At 45.0% G+C, this 12,107-nt stretch overlaps 1 long non-coding RNA gene across 4 annotated transcripts in view; it reads right to left on the bottom strand.

Moving 5' to 3' along the window:
- The window catches only part of LOC129046180 (uncharacterized), a 48,144-nt gene extending 38,136 nt beyond the window's left edge, over positions 1-10,008 (bottom strand). For 2 of the 4 annotated variants that reach the window (XR_010407509.1, XR_008507008.2), the window contains exon 1: positions 9,708-10,006. This is a non-coding gene — a long non-coding RNA (uncharacterized LOC129046180). Of the gene's footprint in view, positions 1-9,707 lie in introns of all 4 variants that reach the window. The other 2 variants (XR_010407510.1, XR_010407511.1) reach the window with 2 other exon arrangements.
- Between the last annotated feature and the right edge of the window lie 2,099 nt (positions 10,009-12,107).

Consider the following 12,107-nt stretch of genomic DNA (forward strand, 5'->3'; position numbering starts at 1 on the left):
AGGCATCACACTTCCTAATTTCAAGCTATACTATAATGCTAATCAAAAATAGTATGATACCAGCATAAAAACAGACACATAGACCAATAGAACAGAACTGAGAGCCCACAAGTAAATCCCAACATATGCAGCCAACTAAAATTTGACTAGGGAGCCAAGAATACTCAATGGAAAAGATGGTCTCTTCATTAAATTGTGCTGTGAAAACTGGATATCCATGTATAAAACAATGACACTAGACCTCTATCTTACACCACTCAGAAATTAACCCCAAATGGATGAAAGACCTTAATGTAAGATATGAAACCATAACAATCCTAGAAAAAAACATAGGAAAAAACTCCTTGACATGGGTCTTGGCAATAATTTTTTGGATATGACACCTAAAACATAAGCAATAAACTAAAAAATAAACAAGGGGGACTACATCAAACTAAAAAGCTTCTGAAGAGCAAAAACAAGTAAACAAAATCAACAAAATAAAAAGACAACTTGCAGAATCAAAATGCAAATCACAGATGTATCTGGATAAGGGGTCAATACCCAAAATATACAGGGAACTCATAAACTCAATATTAAAAAATAATAATATAATTTAAAAATGGGCAAAGGACTGGAGTAGACATTTGTCCAATGAAGACATACAAGTGGCCAACAGGTACATTAAAAGATGCTCAACATCCCTAATCAGGGAAACGCATTTTAAAACCACAATGAGGTACCCCTCTTGCCTGTTAGAATGACTGCCATCAAAAAGACAAGAGATAACAAATGCTGGTGTATACGTGAAGAAAAGGGAAACTGTGCACTCGTGGGGTTGGTAAATGATGGCAGGATTGTAAAATGATGCAGCCACCGTGGAAAACAACATAGAGGATCCTCAAAAAATTAAAAGTAGAACTACTGTATGATCCCACAATCCCACTTCTGAATATATATCAGAAGGAAACAAAAGCACGACATCGAAGAGATATCTGTACCCACATGTTCATAAGAGCATTATTTATAATAGCCAAGACATAGAAATAATCTAAGTGTCCACTGATGGATAAATGGATAAAGCAGTTGTGGTGTAGTGTGCGTATACATATACACAAAGGAATATTATTTATCCATAAAAAATGTGGAAATCCTGCCATTTGGATAGACCTCGAGGGCATCATGCTAAGTTAAATAAGTCAGAGAAAGATAAAACTGTATGATCTCATTTATATGTGGAATCTAATAACAAACAAAAAACCCAAAGTCATAGAAAAAGAAACCAGATTTGTGGTTACCGCAGGTGGGTACAGGGCGGGAGGGGAGATGAATGAAGGATGTGTAAAGATACAACTTCCAGTTACAAGTAAGTACAAGGAATGTCATGTACAACATGAAGACTGTAGTTTACAATGCTGTATGATATACATGAAAGTGTTTAGAGAGGAAATCCTAAGAGTACTCATCATGAAGAAAAGAATTTTCTTTTACTTTGTATCTATATAAAATGATGGATGTTAATTAAACTTACGTGGTAAGCGTTTCACGATATACATAAGTGAAATCATTAACTTAGTGCTGTATATCAATTATATAATTCAATAAAACTATAAAAAATGAAGATATACATATGGCAAAATAACACATGAAGAGATGCTCAACATTATTAGTCATTAGGGAAACGTATGAGGAGGAATACAAAGGAGCATGAGAAAGCTGTTTGGGGTGAGGAATATGCTATCTTGACTGTGGTGATGGTTTGACAGGCATATCAATATGCTAAAACATACCAAACTGCACACTTTAAATATGTGCAGTTTGTTATATATCATTTGTATTTCAAAAGAAGCTGTTTTAAAGAAAGAAAGAAGTTGGGATGAGCACTGGGTGTCATATGTAAGTGATGAATCACTAAATTCTACTCCTGATGTTAACACTATATGTTAACCAACTTGAATTTAAGTGAGGGAAAAAAAAAAGGAAATAAGTGACTTTAAAAATGGAATTATCTTTTCATTCATAAAGTTTATAAAGTTTTGAACAGTATTAATATTTTACCTATTCCAAAAATGAAATTAAAAAATCAAAATTCTTTTTAAGCCAAAGAACAGTAGTTGGAGTTCATATTTTTCCTGCTTACGCTACATATCCTCTCAAAATGAGAATCTCCCTAGCCTACACATTTCCCACTAGACCAGAAACCCTGAGCTCTTTACTCTGCCCTCCTGGATGACTGAGAATCCCAAGAGATGGTTACCCACTGAGAGGTGTGTTTTGTTAGGCCATTTATATGCAAATGTTGTCTTAGCCCTCAGAAGAGTCTGGGTAACATCTTAAGGTCATGGAAAATAAGCAGAAGTTCCAATAAAACTGAAAAAATGTGCCAGATTCAGAGACCAATATATATATTATATATAATAAATAATTTTAAACTAAATATGGTTTGTATGTTAAAAAAAAAAAAACACCACCACCAAAGACCAGCGTAGATTTGCCTCTATGCTGCTGAATCAATTATCAGCTAAGATGACCTCAGTAAGTAAGATGCTTAGGAAGAAATAACCCTCAGTTGTTCAATCATCAGGAATTTGGCCTCAAAACTTGAATAAAATTAGAATGCATTTATTGACAATAAATATAAGAGGAAAGAGATCTAACATGGAAAGAAATCCAAACCCCCTGACCAAGCTTTGTGGTTAAAAGCCCAGGGTGCTCCTGCCAAATTCAGGATATGTCACTCACTCTGGATAACTTGTTTATGATCTCCAGTTGGGAGTGATTATCAATGCTCCTTTGGCCCCTGATGCTATTAAACAACAGCAACCATTCTGGAAATGTGGTCACAGCCCTGGAATGCCTCCCTGTTTCTTTTTCACTTGAGAATGAAAGATACCGGACTTGGCCTGTGAAGCCAACATGGGAGAGTCCTTTACTCCAGCATTTCTCATCAGGAATCAATTCTCCCAGGTGCTGAGAATCAACCTTATAAAATAGAGGTCTGATACCAGAGGGGGCCCTTGGGCTCAACAACAGAAACTGACAAGAAGCCAAATGGGAGTTCCAGGCAAGGCTTTACTGGGGCTTCTGCCCCAGCACAAGGGAGACAGCAACACAAAGGGAAGAGCCCTGAGGTTTTTCAGGCTGGCTCCCTGAAGAGAGGTCAGGGAGAGCTTTTAAAGAGACTGAGGCAGGAAAAGGGTGACATATGAACACGGAGAGGTGGGGAATTTTCAGCTCTCAGCACTTAAAGGTCTTGCTTCTTAGGCAGGACATATCTAATAAGCATGTTAAATCTCTACCCCTGGGCGGGATTTTTATTATAATGAGGGAGAAAGTCAGCCCTGGGGTCCATCTAGGTGCAGACTGGTGTGGCCTGGTCTTTGTAGTCAGCATCTTCCTTTCAGTAAGCATCTTCCCACTGCACTCCTGCAAGATAAACTACTCAAGAGGCATAGAGTTTTCGTCTTTTTTTTTTCCTTATGGAGGTGGTCAAGGAACGCTGGATTTTGTGGTCAGGGTTGAGGGGACCCCAGTCCAGTCCCTCCTTTGTCTCATCTTCAGAACCTGCTTCCTGATGAGTGGGGGCTCCTGTTCCTTCCCCACCCTGGAGGGGTCTCGCTGACTGTTCTAATGATTTATAAGAACAGGGATCCTCCTGTAATGGTGTAGGTTGGAATCCTAGCACCACCATGATCTTGACTTGGAATTACTGAAGCCTGGAAGACACAAACTTCCAGAAGCTTAAAAACCCAGGGCCCCAACAGTAACAGCAATAAAATGGCCACTAAGGGTCCAATGAAAGGCAAGAACCAAGCACCATTTGGTAGGTACCCTCTACTGGAGTCCCAGGTGGTTTGGGCAATGGGGTTGTTAAAATTTTGTAGCCTGTTGGAGGACGATGTCAGCCTTTGGTTCCACCTCTCCAGAAACATTACTGAAGCAACAAGATGTATTGCAATAGCACCTATTCCTCCTTGTTCAGCTAGTAAATAATCCAAGGCTAACCGGTGATCTAAGACCAACCGCAGAAGCCAGAGAATCTAATGATTTTTGTATGACTTTAAAATCCTGTCCTGTTTCAGCCACTACCATGGACACAGTATCTGACTGCACTGTTGTAAATTAATTACCCAGCCAGTCACATCAAGGAACCAACCAAGGTAACTATCCTGGCAATCAGCAGACACACTGCTCATCTGGACCTTCATGGTGATAGCTGAGTGCTCTGGGGGTTATTGGAGAATACTTTAATATCCTCGGGGTGGGGAGGGGGGTGCAATATATTCCACAGTCCGATCACCTCTAGTATGGTTAGTAACAAGGGACTGAACCACTATCCCCTTCCCATCTACCCTTTCCAGGAACATTACTCCCTTAGTTAGACATAAGAGTCCTGGGTAGGGTGGGTGTTAGGGGGCTGCCACAAGGAGTACTTGTATTTGTCTCTCTGGTTTTCAGTGTTGGCAGTCCAGGACACCTGTGACCCTGTGTAACAGGCCAGGTAACTACGCCACCATGGCCATATCTTCCAGATCTCATGGCGTGTCTGAACTGCAGTTGGTCATAGTGCACATAAGGGGGAACAGGGATCCGGCATGGGGTTAACTACACCTTTTGGTGGGCAGGTTCCTCTTGTCTGGTTACAGATGGGGGTCCTGCAAGGAGCATAAGAGGTGTTACGTGTGGGTAACACTGGTTTACCAGGCAGGGCTGATGGATTAAAACGTTTTGTGGTGGTCAGGTTAACGGGTGCTGGGGGGATGCGGAGGACTGGGTTCATATGAGATGTACTGGCTCTGGAAATGGGGTGTTTGGGGACCAAGAACCATTCTGTGGGGTACCCCTATCAGACTCTGCCTGTTATTATAGACCTTGAAGGCCTCCTCCACCAAGTTTGACAGTGGAGCCCAAGGGCCAGCCTCCCACTTTTGTACTTTTCTCCTAACATTTGGAGCCGACTGCGTAATGAACACACAGCAATACCCTTCGTTCTGCGCGCTCTAGCTCTGGGTCAGCATCCTTTCTCAACGTCTCTGTTACCCAGCTCAGAGACCGCCAGGTTCCCATCCTTCCCATGAGTAATTTCTCTAACCTTGTCCTCATTTGCAAGTTTTATCATACACCTTTTAATCCCTTCGGACAAACAAGCAATACAATGCCTCATTCTAGTTTGGTCAATAGGACGCTGACGTCCTGCCAGGTCAGTGAGAACATCAGCCCTAATCTGACAAACTCATCCCTAAACTTACCAGGATTTTCTGAAAATCTACCAAACCTTTCTTTGCATATCCCTAGGTGTCTCACAGAGAAAGGGACACGTACTCTAGTACTTGCCCCATTCTCATTAACCACCTCCTGTAGGGGAAAGAGACCCTGGCGTAGTGGTGAGGTAGAGGAGGGAACCAGCTTGGAGCCTGGCTGGGATCCCATTGGGGATAGTGCTGGGGGCTCCAGTTTGGGGGGTTCTGGTGCTTCAGGAGCCTGACTAGGGTAAAGTGGGGGTTTAGGGGCTGAAGGGAGTGTTGGAGAAGGAGGCTGAGGGGAGCCAGCTGGGACCTGAAAAGGAGATTCTGAATGGAGACAGTTTGGCAGTGGCTGGACGAGAAGATCCATGAGCAAATCTGGCTCTGAATTCTTTGGAGTTGGGGTAGAGATGGAGGCCACGCATATACCCCAGGAGTCCTGCCCGCCTGGGTCTTGGTACAGTTTTGTAAAGGCCTGTATGTAAAGGATCTCTCCCCACTTTTGAGACCATTTACCAAACAGATGCAACTGTAAAATAGAATTAAAGTTAAGGGACCCATTTGGTGGCCATTTCTTTTGATCACCCAAAGTGTACTGGGGCCAACCCGAGCTACAAAAGAGAACGAATTTTTTTTTTCAGGGCATTTAATTAGAATTGGTCCAATTATTAAGAATGCAACCCAAGAGGAAGAGGAAGTCTTTTGGAATCCTCTGAGCATTTCCCATATTTACAAATAAATCTGGTGTGCTACTATCAAAGAAGTAAGCTGGGTGGGGCTTCCAGGATCCAGCATCTTACAGATACATGCCCAGTCCTGGTTACTATGGGAATAAAGGCTGTGCATAGGAGAGAGACAAGCAAGTACAGAGAATGGAGGGGATCCAGCAGTTCTGAAATGTGTGTCCCAGCAATCTCCTCAATTTCCTCAATCTCACACCAAGTCCATGTCCTGCTCAATCTCAACCCGAACTTCCTTTGGGCTGAAAAATAATTAATAAGGTGGCTAACCAGACAGGCAGAAAGAGAGAAAACAGAGATTTTAGGGTCAGAGAGAGCTTGTGCCCATGTACTATTTAGGGGGTCTTCACAGGACAATGAGATCTAACCTGGTGACAAATTCTTGACTGGAGAGGCAACAAAAAAGCCCACCCTGCTCCTCTCCCCACAGATGGGGACAAAGGATTGAGAAGCACCCAGCAACTTTAAAGAGGGTAACAAGACAGGGAGTCTCCAGGTTGAAAGGGGCAGTGGGGGGAGGAGAGAGCTGAAAGAAGGAACTGGAGAGAGAGAAGAAAGTAACCAAACAGGGGCCGATGGAGGGAGGCAGTCTACCTACTGCCCATCAGGGTGGATTAGGCCGGGGTGTGTGTGTGTGTGTGTGTGTGTGTGTGTGTGTGTGTCCATTTCAACCCTTTTTCTTGGGTGTCTATTCAGGCAACTCAGAACCAGGGAATAAGAGAAGGATAAAGAGAAAACATAAAGTTTCCTATGGCTATCATAAGTATACCTCCACCATGGTCACTAGTCCCCATCAGGCGGCAACAGTTTGACCAAGGTCTACACGGTGTGAGGCAGGCCTCTCCCACCTCTGCTGGTTAGTTACAGGCCAGAGAGAGCAAGCTCTCACAGGCTGAGAGGAGCTAAGCTGTAGCTGTCTGGTAGGGGCCCCCACAGAGTATGAGGAGGGGAAGGAGCCTGGAAAAGAAGAGGGAGGTTAAAGGAGAAGGGAAGGAAATTGGGAAGGAAGGGAAGAGGGAAAAGCACTGACTGAATAAGAGTAGTGGGAACCCCAGGACACTGGAGGCAGACTTACTAGCCCAGGGACGTTGAAGCAGCCACGAAGGGATTGTGTCCAGCTGCCCCAATGGGTCCTAGACCCTCTCCCAGAGCAGGTGAAAGATCCCTGGGGTCCTTTTGTGGTCCCCAAAGAATTAGGATACTGAATCAGGCTCTTGTGCTCTCTACACCATAGAAATTGACAAGAGGCCACACGGGAGTCCCTGCTCTGTCTCAGGTCGATTTGCTGACTGGGAATCATCTTGCAGTTTCATTATAAAATGGTTCTGCTTAGCTAAACTGTGTAATGAATAAGCCAATCTATGGAAATCCTGTAGGAGGATTCCAGTTACCATTAGCTTTGGGACTCCCACGTATCTTCAGCTTCCTTATTTAAATTCTATGTGATCAGGGGCGCCTGGGTGGCTCAGTCGTTAAGCGTCTGCCTTTGGCTCAGGTCATGATCCCAGGGTCCTGGGATCGAGCCCCGCATCGGGCTCCCTGCTCAGTGGGAAGCCTGCTGCTCCCTCTTCCACTTCCCCTGCTTGTGTTCCCTCTCTCGCTGTATCTCTCTGTCAAATAAATTAATAAAATCTTAAAAAAAATCTCAACTGCTAAAAAAAAATAAATAAATTCTATGTGATCAACACAGAAATTTATGCTTATTGGAGAGTTTAATAAAGGTAACACAATGGACTATTTTTTTTTTAAGATTTTATTTATTCATTTGAGACACAGAGATATATATAGAGAGAGAGCATGAGCAGTGGGAGAAGCAGAGGAAGAGGGAGAAGCAGACTCCCCGCCGAGCCAGGAGCCCAATGTGGGGCTCGATCCCAGGACCCTGGGATCATGACCTGAGCCGAAGGCAGACGCTCAACCATCTGAGCCACCCAGGTGCCCCCACAATGGACTATTTTTAAAGGGAGAATTTTGGTTCAAGTTTCTGAAAAACTTGCATCAAGACTTCATCACAGCAAACATCTTGAATAAATGTGGACCCAGAAGAGCTTTTTTTAAATTGACTGGATTTGTGTAAGACTTGGGATATTTCTCAGGATTTTGTAGCTTGGCGTGAAAATACTTTTACGACCTGCTCCTACAGAAAAAAACAAAACAAAACAAAACAAAAACCCTGATAAACTAAGAAATCATCAGCTGGGCCTGAGACTCCATGGAGACTCACTAGGGCCCCAGCTCCTGCCAAATGGACAGAGTGATTGTTCTTCAAACTAACCTAGAGATTAGTTCTTCCTCATTGCTTTCAGAGAACACAATTCTGCTTGTGTACCCAGCTTCTTCTCCATTTTACTGTCTTCACCTTTTTTTTTTTTAAAGATTTTATTTATTTGTTTGACAGAGAGAGAGAGACAGCGAGAGAGGGAATACAAGCAGGGGGAGTGGGAGAGGGAGAAGCAGGCATCCCGCGGAGCAGGGAGCCCGATGCGGGGCTCGATCCCAGGACCCTGGGATCATGACCTGAGCCGAAGGCAGACGCTTAACGACTGAGCCACCCAGGCACCTCGTCTTCACCTTTCTTAAAGGCTATTCCAGCCTGGTGATTCTGTATGGGCACTGGGGTGGATCCTGAGAGCAAAAGGAAATCATGGAAGGTTGCCAACTGGAAAATGAAATGGTTGGGTTTATTTTTTAAGTGTTTTCCTGGGCTGGAATGGAGATTAGCTTGGGGAGCTGTGGAGATCCAGGAGACCCCAGAGGAGCTGTCAGGAGAGAGGATACTACATGCATTGTCCTAGAAGGAAAGCACAGGTGTTGAATACGGAAGTAAAGGAGGACAAGCAGAGAGCTCCTATTTAACAGTTTGAAGCAAGAACCAGGTCATTTGCTGAGAGGTGGGGCAGTGAGAAGGATCTGCAGATTCTGAGACATGCTGAATCCCGAATTCCTGAGACTTTCAGGAAGTGAAGAGGGAGTGGGTGAAGGTGGAAATGGGGCAGGTCTACCAACAACCCTCAGCAGTTTGGTCCAAGGCTTGAAGATCTGATTCACGTAGAATCATGAAAGAAGAGATTAGCAATGATTATTAATACCATTTCTACCCTAACTCAGAAGGCTTACTGGATGCCAAGTATATACTAGGCATATATACTTGATCTCATATCAACCTCACAACCTTTCCAGAAGATTATCATTTTACAGTGGAAAAATGTGGCTCATGGAGGTGAAGGAACCTGGTCAGGGTCAGAGAAGCAGAACTGAAGAGTCTGGTATCCTATGTACGTAGCTGGCTTTAGAGCCCCAGCAGAGTTGTCATTATTCACCTCCTTACAGGGAAGCATCTAGCAGGACTTTATAATGACTTCACTTTTTTCTTTTTTAAGGGAGAGAGTATAGATTAGGTGCTTTTAAACGAGCAGTTCACAAACATGAAGGAGCTGGAAATCACTGAAATAAACTAACGAGCAAACCTAAGTGCTTAAACTTTACAATGAAAAGGAAAGTTACGTTGACGATTCCTTAAACTGAAGAATTTCATCGTAGTAACTCCCACTTTTTGTTTGCAGTTTCAAGCCGGTTTTAAACAGGACTGAGAATTTTGGATTGCTGGACGACTCGCTAATTAGCAGAACCCTGGGCCTCCCCTCCCCCCACCCTGCCCCCCTCCCCTCCCTGCCCCCCTCCCCTCCCCCCACCCTGCCCCCGTTCCCCGCCTGGGGATCAGTAAAGGAGCCTCAGGGGTGCTTACAGTGATGTTTGCCTCTTCTCTCTCCGGAGACTCTTTTGAGGAGCAAATCGCTAGGTGCACGAGAGAACACTACAGACACTTGCGGGTTTGCTCCGAAATGGTGCCCGAAAAGCAGCGGTCCCGCGACAGCAGCGAGGCCGAGAGCTTCCTCCCACACCTCGAGGTGATGGGTGGAGCCGCGAGGCAGGACCAGGTGCGCGAGAGGCAGAAATGGCCGGAGACAACATGGCGCCGCCGGCGTCGCGCGCCCTGAGCTCAAACAAGCAGTCGGCTACGGTGGCCCATGAGGGCCATGACACCCTTAGGATAGCGACTCGCATCTGGTGCCTGGAGAGAGATGGGTGTCAACCCAGACTGGGACATCCCTGAGTGGCGCAGACACGGACAGTCGAGGACCACGAGAAGGGGGCGCCCCCACCTGGCCAGAGTCGGATGAGGAGACAGAAGAGCAATGCCATTCATTTTCATTTCATTTCACTCATCCGGTTTGTTCTTGGAAGTGACCCTTTCGGTGATACTGCAAGGAAAGCTCTGCTTCTGGAGGGAGGTTGGACTAAATGAGACTGTCGGCCAAACACTTAGTGCATGAAGGGCAGTCCAATGACAGTTTCTTAGTGCCAGCTAACTGGAGCCACATGCAGCCAGCTTGCAGCAAAGGAGCTGGGCAAATAAATACCCCAATCTTACTATCCTCCCTCTTGCTCTCCTGCCTGTGCTCCCCGCTAGCTGTATCTGACCAGAAGACAGCACGTTGATGCGGTCCCCATTAGTCAGCCTCTGGGAGCCCAGGGCAGGGTGAAGAGGAGAAATTCATCCAGCTGGCCTGTGGCAGGGAACCCCTAAGATGGTTCCCACTGAGCTCCACCACCTGGTATTCACCCCCTTGTGTAGCCCTCTCCCGTGTTGTACTATGGTTGGTCTGTGTGACCAATAGAATAAGTATAAATGATGAAATGTCACCTCACTAATCGGGTTACAAGAGGAACTGCATCTTGGGTGTTGGTCGAAGTGGAAGGCAGCTTTCTAAGCTGGCCACCTCGACCTCACCTCCTAATAGTCATGCCCTGGTGTAAAACCCTTTCTTTGCGTGTAGGCTGGACCAGGTGACGGGATTCAAATAAGCAGAATATGGTGAAAGTTAGGGATGTCACTTCTGAGAGTAGGCTACAAATGACTGTGGCCTCCATCTTGTTTGCTTGCTCTGATGAAGCTAGCTGCCTGATGGAGAGGCCCACGTGGCAAAGAACTGAGGCCAACACTCAGCTGAGTGAGCGTGATAGAGGATCTATCCCGGTGACACTTAAGAATCTTAAAAGTATGATGCCTGCAGTCCCAGCTGACACCTGGATAGCAGCCTTTTGAGAGACCCAGAGCCAGAGTCCCCAGATTCCTGGTCCACAGACAACACGAGAAGCCAAATGTTGCTTGAAGTTTGGGGGTCATTTATTATACAATAGGTTAACTAATACAGCTTTCTTTCTCTCTGATCACTTGCTTTGGGAGATGTCAGCTATCCCATCATTAGAAGCGCTATGGGGAGCCCACCCCACAAAGAACCTAGGCCTTCTGCCAGCCCTATGAGTGAGCCTGGTAGCAGATCCTCACCTAGTCAAGGTTCAGAAGACGGTAGCCCCTGCCCCCAGCTTGATTCAGGAGACCCTGAGACCGAATCCCCAGCAAAGCCACCCCTGGATTCCTCACTTTCAGAAACTGAAGTAATGAATGTTCATTGTCTTAAGCTCCAAAGTTTGGGGTAATTTGCTTTGCAGCAACAGTTAACGATTATGTGTGTGAGAAAACACAAAAAGTTAGCAAAGAGGAAAAAAGGGAAGTCCATCAAATTGGGTGAAATACTCTGGAAGAAAGTATTTGGTTCATATTCTCCAGAGTCTGAACCTATGTATGGAGTTATTTTTAGTTTCTTTCATAACACATATAAGTTTTCCTTTGACTCAAGGACAAACTCTGGTATTCCACTCAACAGAGAATGATAATGTTAGCTACCCTTTATTTAGTATCTATCATGTGCTGGACAGTGAATTTACATCATCCTTCATAAATAGGGAAATTGAAGCTTAGGTTAAGTAATCTATCCCAAAGCACAGTTAGTAAAAGGTGGAACCAGAATTCCGACCGGGTTTGAAGCCCTGGTTCTTTCCACATTATTATGGCCTCCCTAACAGCGATCATTGTAACTTTATTTTTTTTTATTTTTTATTTTTTTAAAGATTTATTTATTTGAGAGAGCGAGAATGAGAGAGAGTACATGAGAGGGGGAAGGGGCAGAGGGAGAAGCAGACTCCCCGCTGAGCAGGGAGCCCGATGCGGGACTCGATCCCAGGACTCCAGGATCATGACCTGAGCCGAAGGCAGTCGCTTAACCAACTGAGCCACCCAGGC

The sequence above is a fragment of the Mirounga angustirostris genome, unplaced genomic scaffold, assembly GCF_029215605.1.
Source record: "Mirounga angustirostris isolate CCGP_5_RB_7025 unplaced genomic scaffold, mMirAng1.0.hap1 SCAF_14, whole genome shotgun sequence".
Lineage (NCBI taxonomy): Eukaryota > Metazoa > Chordata > Mammalia > Carnivora > Phocidae > Mirounga > Mirounga angustirostris.